Here is a 251-nt window from a genome sequence, read left to right on the forward strand (position 1 = left end):
GTCACATCAGTCTCTGTACAGAGGAGCTTACACTCTAAGGGTTAGGGTCAGGTTCAATGTCAGTGTTAAGGTTGGGATCAGGGTAGGGGTCTGTGTCAGGGTTGGGGTTAGGGTCAAGATTGGGGTCAGGGTTGGGATCCGGATAGGGGTATGTGTCAGGGTCTGGGTTGGGGTCAGGTATGGCGCCAAGCTTAGGGTCAGCGTCAGCTGGTGATCAGCATTGGGGCCAGGGTCGGGGTAAGCATCATGAT

Source organism: Nanorana parkeri, unplaced genomic scaffold (genome assembly GCF_000935625.1).
Source record: "Nanorana parkeri isolate BGI_ZX_2015 unplaced genomic scaffold, ASM93562v1 scaffold5765, whole genome shotgun sequence".
In the NCBI taxonomy this organism is placed as follows: domain Eukaryota; kingdom Metazoa; phylum Chordata; class Amphibia; order Anura; family Dicroglossidae; genus Nanorana; species Nanorana parkeri.